The sequence below is a fragment of the Coffea arabica genome, chromosome 10c (assembly GCF_036785885.1).
Source record: "Coffea arabica cultivar ET-39 chromosome 10c, Coffea Arabica ET-39 HiFi, whole genome shotgun sequence".
NCBI lineage: Eukaryota > Viridiplantae > Streptophyta > Magnoliopsida > Gentianales > Rubiaceae > Coffea > Coffea arabica.
Genome location: NC_092329.1, coordinates 30,965,261 through 30,975,906, shown reverse-complemented (window position 1 = coordinate 30,975,906; position 10,646 = coordinate 30,965,261).

Sequence of the window (10,646 nt, the reverse complement as noted above, 5' to 3'; positions counted from 1 at the left end):
AAAATTATAAAATATTGTTGATCGTCTTTCAATTACCACCTAAGCTGCTAGTTTGTGTAGAACCAAATAAATCAAGATGTAAGAGTTCTAGAGGCTTTATAGTAGAAACATATTTTTTGGGTTTAAAAGACACTTTGACTTGTTTTTCAAATTGGCAAGCATAAAAAATTCTGTTCTTTTCAAATTTGATCTTTGGCAGCCCTCTAACAAGTTTTTTTTGTTGAAAATTTCTTTTAGTAGATCTATATTGAAATGACAAATCCTTTTATGCCGCAACCAGGGGTCCTCATTTGCTACTTTGAGACAACTAAGCCTAGAAGAATCAACTTTTCCAAGAATAACTATATAAATGTCATTAACTCTTTTTTTTAAAAAACAGTGTTGAATTTTGAGTCAAAAACAAGGCATTCATCATTTTTAAATAACACAAACAGATTTCTATCATACAATTGACTAACACTTAACAAGTTATGGCTCAAATTATCAACTAAAAGAACATTGTGAACAAAGGTTTGACCATTCTTACCAACATCACCAATTCCAACAGTTTTGGCTTTGTTATCATCTCTAAATGTTACCTTGTCGCTTGCTTTTAGCTTAAACTTGATGAACTGTGATAGATCACCAGTCATATTTCTTGAGCATCCAATATCTATGAACCACTTTGATTTCTTAACAATGTTCACCAGGTTCACCTACACAAAAGTGCACATGATAATATTTGGTACCCTTTATTTTTTGGATCCTTGAAAGTTAACATTATGTCTAACCATTCACATGCATTTCATACTATTTCTCATATTTTTCTTAACATAACAATTGCTTTTTATGTGGCAAAATTGACAACAGAAGCTGCACATAGTCAATGAATTATTCAAATGAACAGGTTTAATAAATCTGATTTGCCTTCTCTTATAGATAGTAAACTCATTTGCACTATGATTTAACCTTTTCTGATGAGTACCGAAATGAGATTTTGTATCATTCCTTTGAAAACAGTTTTGTTTCTTATGTTGAAGCAACTGACTAAGATAATCCATTCTTCTTTTCAAGTTACTTTTTCATTTTTGAGCGTGTCACAGAAATTTGTCTTTCTATCAAGTTCAGCATGCAAATCATTTTCAATCCTTTTCAGGTTCTCATTTTCATTTCTCAAACATTTGTTTTGTCAAAAAAGATTTGCATTGTCTTGAATCAGAAAGTTAATTTTCTGTTTTAATTCCTTATTTCTAACATAGGATTCTTTCAAACTGTTATGCATTCTTTCTATAAAAGAGTTAACATCATCATCAGATTCGTTATCAATATCAGTTTGAGAGTTACAAGTAGTTACCTATTCATCACCAATGGCGATAAAAGCCACTTGAGTAGATTCCTCTTATTTTTCGACTTCATTTTCTGAATTACAGTCATTCCAGGTCATATGAAAATTGTTAAATTTTGGTTTTCATTCAACCTTGCTTTCCTTCTTTTTCTTTAGTGGACACTCATTTGCATAGTGTCCAAATTCGCCGCATTCAAAATATTTATCAGTTTGCTTTTTATTGAGTTCTAACTTTCCTTTGTTTCTCGAGTTGTTAAACTGATTTGGGAATGAATTGCTGGTTTCACCTTTTCTGAATCTCCTTTTGTTGAGTACTTTTTTTATACTTCTTGTGATGAGTGCAATATCACTGTCATCACCTTCAATGTCATCTGTATCTAAGGAGGTTGAATCATCTTCATCTTGTGAATTGTGAGGCCCCAGTCCGTTCTACGTTGATATATTCATTAGTTAGGCGGTAACGTTTGGTTTTGTGAGTATTTCGAAAACCCTAAGTAGGGAGTAAGATTTAAACCCTAGTTTTGTATTCGAACAAGTTTGAGTGGTGATTAAAGTTAGTTATGTTAATGTGTGTTTTAGTGTGGGTAAGTATAGGATTTAATCCATTTTGTATAGATTAATTAAGTTTAAGAAGGTTAGAAACCCGAAGTGAACAAAAACCCTAATTTCCGGTTAAGATTGGAAACTCGTCTTTTCTACATTTTTCTGTATTAGAAAAATTCCCCAGATAATTTTTATTGAGTAAATGGAGTTTTTAGATGATTTTTCTAGTATTAGTTGGTTTTTGAGAAATTAACAACGTATATCGAACGTGGGACCCACGAGTGCGAAAAGTTCGGAAAATTTCGGCCGATTAGGTTAAGTTTCGAATACTGGGTTTAATTTACCGGGTGTTAAGAGATAAGTAGAGATTACAATTTGGATTGATATGAGAGAGAAAAGTTAGGTAGATATTTCATAAAAGGTGACAAGTGTCACCATAAGATTAACTCTTACAATAAGATTTACTATTCCATTTTTTGACTTTTGACCCAATTGGTTAAATATCTTAAAATTAACCAAAAATCACCATTTTTCTCTTACCTTTGGCCGGCCCTCTCTCTTGCAAGAAGGAAGAAAACCTCTCTCAATTCCTTGCTCTAATCTTGCCCAAATCAACAACTTAACCGTTTAATCTTGAATTCCTTCCATAAAACCTCTTAGTTTAGTGCTTGTAAGGTGTTGTGTGGAGTTGTTTGGAAGCTTAAGGTGCTAAGTGGTCTCTCTTCTTTGGTTCTAAGGTAAGTGACTATGGAACCCCTCTCTTCTATCTAAAGATGCTTAATAAATGACTTGTGGTTGCTATGAGTGTGATTTTGTGGACTATTTCTTGATTTTAGTTAAGATTGATGAAGTTTTCTATTTATTTGGAATTTTTGCTGGTTGCATATGATCACTATGATGTGGCTATGTATGATGATTGGAAATGAGGGGTAATGACTCTAGTAAGTGCAAATGAGTGATAATTGCAAGTAATTTTGGATTTGGAGGAAATTTCAGCAACTTAGGGTTTCACCACCCCCTTTTCTGTCCGGTTTTGTATCTCCTACTTAGAGGCCGAATTGGCCTTTGCTTAAAACATGAAAGTTGTAGGTATTGATGTGTTTGAGGTGCCTGTAAAATTTCAGGTCATTTGGAGTAGTGTAGAGTGAGATATGTCGATTTTACTGTTGCTGTTCTGGGTTGATCAGAATGTGAAAACTGCACTTGTAATTGGTTGTTTTGGCTGGTATTGCTTCAGAATTAGTTGTTATGGTCTTCTAATGAAATGTAGCTTGATGTATTAGCTACCATATGCCTTTGGAATTTCTGGATTTGGACTTGTGTAGGCTGAGTTATGATGTTTGCACTAGAATACGTTTTGTGAATCTGTTTTTGCGATTCTGGTATAGTATATTGCACTTTCGACCTGGTTGCACTCGAAACTAGATTGAGTAGCCTTCTTCAACATTGTAGCCCCTTGAGTCCTGTGTATGCCTGTAAAATCTCAGGTTAAACGGATTAATGTATCATGAGTTATAGATGAAATGCTCAAGCCTGTTTTGAACATCAGATTTGGTACGTCTTTTAGTTTAGCTTCTGCCCGTGATCTTTCGGTTTTGATACAGTACGATTTGGGTGTCAACTCCTTCATAAGAAATTTAGATCTTGGTCTCAGCTTCGAAACGGTATAAAGTACGTTGAAATCTGAGTTCCGTAGCTCCGGTTTTGATCAAAACAATATCGATCGTCAGAACTGCCCGGTATTTGGACAGTTCTGACGGGTATTTTGGCACTCGATTTTCGTTCTGTTCTGAATGGATTCAGGTCTTGGCCAAAACATGAAAGTTTTAGCCTTATGTCCCAGCTTTCTAACGCCTTTGGAATTTCTTGATTTCGATGTCTGAGCCATGAGTTACGGCCTTGTAAACAGGGCCTGTTTGGTAACTCGCAATGAAACAGCTGGCACAATTTCGTGCATTTTTGACCTATATCTATTGAGATCTGGGTTGAGATGTCTAAAGGGAAGTTGTAGCCCTTCCTCTTAGCTTCGCAACGGTACCTCATGTACCTTGATCCGACACTCCTAGCCTAACTTTTGACCAAAACGGTTTGAGATGGCAGATTTGGCCGTCCCGTTTGCCGTTCCGCACGCGCGCGTGTGCCATTTTTGTCGTTTCCGCACTTGCGCGTGCCAATTTTGCCGTTTTGCTTGTTTTAGGTACGTTAGTTGCCGTTTGTGATATATTGTGACATAATCTTCGATTTCAGACAGTGGTGAGCTAGGCGGAGCCGGTGGGGCCCACTACTAGCCAACACACAAAGTGAATTCCGCCTTTGTACTACTTTTGGTATTTTGAGTAAGTATTCAGGCCGCGCTTACGTGTTAGTTGTTATGTGTTTCGATATGTATGAAAAGGGTACCTAGGCGAGGGTGTACTTTATCGCACTCGACCTAAACCCTAATTTTCGCACCTATTTGTACATGACATATGTATATGAATCATTTTGGAACTAAACCCCTTGAGCTTGTGGCTCGGGGTGACTTTTGAATAAATTTTGTGAAGTTTGTGAGTTTGGGGCCCGATCTCATGACCTAGATGGACTATTCGAGCCGGTTAGGGCTTGGTCGAAGTCAGTCCAACTTAGTCTGAGATCACCAAGTTTGTAGGTTCATGTTATGAACCAATTTTGTGAATCCGGTTCACCGAGAAGGTGACCAAGTTTGTGAACCGAGCTTGCGCAGCAAGTTCAATTTCGTTCGCCCGGGCAAGTTTGTGAGGTGACTGGCCAGTGAGGGTGATAAGGTGTCGGTGGGTGTACAAGTGAAGTTCTACGGACCATTGAGTGTGGTCGACGGAGTGTCGGCAGGAGATCATACATGACACATGAATTGGCTTTGGAGCCACCCGTATCCTTATTATATGATGTTGTTCTTTTCTGCTTTTGTTTTACTCTAAATGTGTAATTGTTGCTACGTGAATTTATGCTTTTACCCCCTGTTTACTTACTAAGCTTCTAGCTTACCCCGTTTCCTTTGTTTTCCTTAGCAGGGGACGACGCGGGGAACTTTGGGACTCTGCCGCTAGTATAGTTAGGTTGTTTGTAATAGTGAGACATCTAGCATGTTTGTTTTTGTTTTGGTGGTTTGTATAAGAACCCTTCTTAGGGTCTATCTTTTGCTGGTTGTGGTTATAGTGTATTAGAGTGGTTTGACTCGAGACTTTTGAAGATGTAAATATAACTTTTGGGATTATATATATTGTATATAGTGCTCTTTCGATTTATCTAGTTTTATTGCTTTAAGTTTTGAGTCCTGGCGCGAGCTAGGCAGGCGGCCCGCCGATACCCTTGGGTTCGCCCTTGGGAGAAGTGGGGTCGTCACAGGTTTTTAGTGCATCACTCTTTCTCACCTTTGCATCTTCTTCCTCCTGCACCTTTAACATGAGTTTCAGTTCACAAGAGGTTAGAGAGTTGATAAGAGATTCAATAGGTATGGAATTTGGATCTCTAGCTTCTTCAATGGTGGTCACCTTACTCTCCCAATCCTTGGATAAGGCATTTAGAATTTTTCTGTTTTTCTCACCTAGAGAGTATTCCTTTTCTAGTACTTCTAAGTCATTAATGAGATCATTGAATCTGCAATACATCTTATCAACATTTTCATGAGATTCAATCTTAAAAGATTCATACTTTGTAACCAGAATGGATTTCTTTTATTTTCTCACATTCTCACTTCCTTCATAGATTTTCCTAAGTTTATCCCAGATATCTTTTGCAGATCTATAGATTTTAATTCTAATAGGCTCATTTGAATCTAGAGCACTGTATAATATATTCATACCCTTGGCATTCAAAGTGAGATAGGTTATATCATCACCAATCAGCTCATTCCTTGTTTTTTGTCTCGGTCTGTGGGTAATTTCATCAACAGTAGAGGCATCATATGGATATTCATTAATAATAAACTATAGCTCGATGTCAATAGATTGTAAGAAAATAATCATCATTTCCTTCCAACTTACATAATTTGATCCATTGAACATTGGGGTCTAGTGACTGATTGTCCTTCGAAGAACATGGCATTGTTAGTTGTCATTTTTACTCCAAAGCCGATTGAACTTAATCTCTAGGAGACCAAACTCTGATATCAATTTTAAGGATCGAAGACAAGCTAAAAGAGGGATGAATTAGGTAGTTTAAAAAAACTGGCCGAGTTGTGAGGCTCTTTTTAAGTATTTGCTCTCTTTTTCTAATAGACCACACAATGGAACAATAGATGAGAAAGTACACGTTCTTGTAAGTAGAAGAGATGAATAATTTATATATCAAGACAGTAAGTAAAAAGAGATAGAATATCAAACCAAACATCAAACTCCTCTTGAGTTTGAATATATCACTTTATAGAGTAAGTTTTTCAAATTGATCAACTTACAACCAATCTCTTGTGTACAAAGGAATGATCACTTCTTCCTTGTCCCAAATCGCACTTGATCAAGTAAGGAAGTTTTATACTCACTCGGATAACCCACACAAGGCTACACTGTTGAAATAGTTAGCTCACACTAGAAAAGCTTATTGAAAATTATACAACTAAGAGTACAAATCTTCTTAGAAGAGTATTCTCACACTTGAATCACTCCAGATTTTATGTAGTCTTAATTGCAAAGTTATCTTGAAGTGGTTGATTTTGTTCTATTTATAAGAGATCAAAAAGTTCTTCAATTAATGCTACCAACGGATAGAAAGCAGTTGAAGAGTCAACTAGCCGTTGGTGGTGTCGGACGTTCGGTAGGCTAGTTTTCTGTGTCCGAACGCAGGCAGTGTGTTCAAGAAGTTTTCTTGAAATATTTAGGACATCCGGTACCTCCAGAATATGCGTCCGAAGGTATGATGTAAAACTGGAAATTCTTCTTCAATTATTTCGGACGTCCGGTGATTCTATTGCTTTGCGCCCGAAATGTCGCAACGTTTGTCAGAGGTCCGGTACTCAGATGTTGTTCGTCCGATAGTGGCTTATTATCTTTCGGACGTCCGAGGGTGGGTTCTTCATGAGTCCGAAGTTACTCAATGATTGACGGATGGTCGATGTAGTCTTTTTGTGCGTCTGATAGCTATTTCAGCATATGTTAGTTTTTGAACCTGTTTTTCTCCATTTCTGAAAAGTTCTAATCAGAGAATATTAATAACATCCATTTATTTTGTGATCATCAAAAGTTACGGATTGAGATAAACAATAAGATAAAATGATATATCATACTCCTTACATATTTTTAAACGTCCTATTTCGTCTTTCAACAATACTATTCATAGTGGGTGAACTTGACATAGTGTACTATGGATCAATACCGCATTTCTTTAGGTGTTTAGTAAATGGATCTGGATGTTATTCATCTAAATCGTTATATCTACCATAGTACTCATTATCATGGTCAGATATTTTGAACACGTCCAGTGACTGTGATAGAAATGAGATATATGTAGCCATATCTTAAAAAATTGTTTACGAACATTATAAAATATTGTTGATTATTTCAAGCAGATGTAGAAAATGACTCACAAATATCTATATATACAAGTTCTAAGACGACCAAAGTCTTATTGGTTTCAAATCTCCTTTTGTTGGTTTGTTTTTCCTTTATACAATTAATACAATCATTAGAATCTGTAAAATTTAAGATTGTTGACACATAATCATTAGAATCTATAACAAGAGATTGTTGATTAAATTTAGAATCTGTAAAATTTAATCAACAATCTCTTGTAAAATTTAGAATCTCTTGTTATAGATTGTTATAATATAATAAAGAACTTGAATCAACCAATTTTAAATCATGAAACATTTAAAATTTTCATTTTCAAATGAATAAAAAATCAAATTTGTCCAAAGTAGAATAGAAATTAAATTTTATCAAAAAGACGGTACAATAAATATTTCATTAAAATTCAAACAAAATCTGGCATAGACAGTAATTTTAAAACTTCTATTGTCTCAACTTGAACTGTCTTGCTATCATCCACATAGATATATTTTTCATTATCATTAGACTTTTGACAATTCAAACAACTATACATAGACACACCGATGTGAATTGTTACACTAGAATCTAATCACCATGTGCACCTAAATATTGAAGTTAAATTAACCTCAAAACAAATCAAATTAAGAAGTATACATTTCTTAACACGCCAAATATGATAATTGGTGCAATACTTCTTTTTATGCACTTCAGCTCCGCAGAAAAAATAACTTTTTTTTCGGTTTAACAAATTTCTTTTGTTGTTTCTTTTAAGATGTCGTACATGGAGCTTCTTTATCATTTTTCTTTTATGTCACTTACTTTTATTATTAGTAGTTAAAACTAGATGAACAATCGCTATCTTGTGAGGTCCCACAAATTAGGTTCTTATCTTTTATCTTGTTTTTCCTCGCTTGCCTTGAATTTATGGTTGCTTTGATAATTGAAGTCTGTTTTTAACTCTATTAGCTTATGTAACTTGGTGCATGTTTAATTTGGCACTTGTTAAGTTTCATAGTGCATTGACACTTGTGTGACCAACTAGTGAGGTGTGTGTAATAAATTTGAAGGATTAGAAGGAGTTTTATGCAAAAGAGATTATGTGACAAGAGGTGTTAAGAGCTAATTAGAGGAGCATTAGATATTATGGTGATTAGAGACAATTAGAGAGACAAAGAGATAGACTTAACTTGTGATCTTGCTATTTGTCACTCATCACTCAAAGTTTGACCAAGACCCTTGACCAAGACCAAGTTTTCTTCTTATCCAACTTGAACTCTTATCATTTCACTATTTCTTTTTCTTGTTCCTTGGCCTTGGATGAGTATGGGGAGGAGAAAAGAGGGAGAAAACCACAAAAAAATTTTAGTCTTGATCCTTGTCCAAATTTGTGAGAAATCCAAAGAAAAAACCCTAATCTACCCCGATAAACCATGAATCAAGCTTGGAGGGAAGCTCTTGGCGAAATTTTTGGAGGAAGACAAGCCTTACATCTCCTTGATTTGCTTGTCATCTTTGAATTTGAAGGTAAGAGGTGAATCTTTCTAGAAACCTTAGTTTTCTTCCTTTACTTTGGAGTTTAGTTTATGGATGATGTTATAGAACTTAAAAGGGATGACTTTTATGGAGGCTTTCATTTCTTCTTGAGTTGTTTGTGAATTTTTGTTTGATTTCTAGAAAATTATGGTGATTTTGACCAAGGCCCTTGACCAAGACCCAGTTTTTTTTCTTATCCAACTTGAACTCTTATCATTTCACTATTTCTTTTTATTGTTCCTTGGCCTTGGACGAATTTGGGGAGGAGAAAAGAGGGAAAAAACCATTAAAAAAAATTTAATCTTGATTCTTGTCCAAATTTGTGAGAAATCTAAAGAAAAAAACCCTAATCTACTCCGATAAACCTTGAATCAAGTTTGAAGGGAAGCTCTTGGTGGAGTTTTTGGAGGAAGAAAAGCCTTGCATCTTCTTGATTTGCTTGTCATCATTGAATTTGAAGGTAAGAGGTGAATCTTGCTAGAAACCTTAGTTTTCTTCCTTTACTTTGGAGTTTAGTTTAAGGATGATGTTATAGAAATTAAAAGGGATGACTTTTATGGAGGCTTTCATTTCTTCTTGAGTTGTTTGTGAAATTTTCAGCTTTGATTTCCAGAAATTTATGGTGATTTTGGTAAGGTTTTTGCTTAAGATACTTTGTTAAACCTTAATCTTCACATGTGTGTTGAATTTGAGCCAAGAGAGTGAGATTTTGTTAAGAAAAGTTTTATTTTCTCAAGTTGTTAGAAATTTGGAAATTTTCGCAGAAAGCTCTGTACAGTTTTGGGAAATTGACTATAACTTCGTATAGGAAAATCGGAATTGAGTTCTATTTGTTACGTTTGAAACTGGACTTATAGAACTTCAACGATATAAAATTTAGGATTTGGTTCAATTTCTATAAATACCAGTAAATCTGCTAAGTTTCTTGACAATCACGACTATTTTGTTTCTGCAATTGTGATATCAGTGAGTTTTAAACTAAAAATTGACTAATCTATGAGCTAAATTTCATGAAGATGTCATCTAAAGCCTATTAGTGCTTCGAGTCTATTTTATAACGATGTAAGTTTTGTGATTTTTTGACCTACGAAACTCAAGTTATACCTTTTCACACAATGTCACCAAAGTTGGGAATTTTATCAAATGGATTGGGTGGGACTTGGAAAAGCTTTAAAAAACTTTTCTGGGTTTTAAACCTAACTTTCCTTGGTTAAATCCTATATATTTTGATTTGAAATATTTAGTAATGTGTTAACCTTAGCATGCATGAAATATTTCACTTGATTTGAATTTGATAAGAACTTGATTTAAACAAGAAACCGTGGCCCTTTTGATTTTCTAATATTAGGGTTAAACCTGTAGTTTCTGTGATTGCTAACTGAAGTTTCGAATCTCATATTTTCTCATCATCTTGGATTTAAGTGGCTAGACTCTTGTTGGATTATATAATCACAGGACTTGAGAATGTTCTAGAGGAAGAACCAAGGTGACCAATTGGTGAGGTCAAATGGTGAGTGTTTCAACTGCATGTTTCATGTTATTTGATTAAATGTGACTTGTTACTAGAAATTACTAGGCACTTGAATTGTTATTACATAGGCGAGTGTGTACTTTATCGCACTCGATCTAACTTGACTAAACTCTTAATATCTTGTTTATACATGTACAAGTAACTTGATATACATGTGACTTGTGGTTTGACTTGAAACACTTGACTTTGAAATAGTTGAAATGCTTGAAATACTTGA